Source organism: Cystoisospora suis (assembly GCF_002600585.1).
Source record: "Cystoisospora suis strain Wien I chromosome Unknown contig_6375, whole genome shotgun sequence".
In the NCBI taxonomy this organism is placed as follows: Eukaryota; Apicomplexa; class Conoidasida; order Eucoccidiorida; family Sarcocystidae; genus Cystoisospora; species Cystoisospora suis.
In genome coordinates this window covers 514-1,272 of record NW_027159164.1, presented here as the reverse complement: position 1 = coordinate 1,272, position 759 = coordinate 514, and positions in this window count along the sequence as shown.

Sequence of the window (759 nt, the reverse complement as noted above, 5' to 3'; positions counted from 1 at the left end):
GAAAGAAAGAAAGAAAGAGTATAGATGTCGTTGGTGTGTTTCTCGGGAAGCATGTCTAGAGGGAGTCATCGTTCAAAGTCGAGATGAGGAGACTAGAGAGGATGAAGTTCACATACCTCTGTATACGTATAGATATGTATGTATACATAAATCTATGCACGTATATGTATGTGTGTACATATATGTACATGCAAATATATATGTATACGGTATGAGTAAGAATGACTTACAAGGGTAGCTACCCAAGACACCCTAGAAAGATATACACATGTTGAAACTATATACTAAGTCTAACTTCACCCGAATATGTAAACATATATATATATGTATGTATGCATGTGTCACCCTCTGTCCATGTATACCTGTACATATACTTATGTACACATACATCTATATACGTATGTATGTATACATACATCTATATACGTATGTATGTATACATACATCTGTATACGTATGTATGTATATGTATCATCCATTTGCAGAGATGGAGGTGTAGAAGTTTGAGTGGTAGTGAAGTGACCCTGAGACTGACCAAAGTTTTTCTCCTTGCAACACATGAAGAGATTAGGCGACTGCACTCCACACATAGAAGTAGTAGAGGGCCTGTAGAGACACACGCACCGTCAATCAACCCTTCAATCTTCACACATGAATAGACATGTAGCATATCTATCCCTTTCTCTACTAAACATATATATACATTTATGTACACACTCATATATAGATAGAGATATATCAACGCATCTCGCTCCCTTT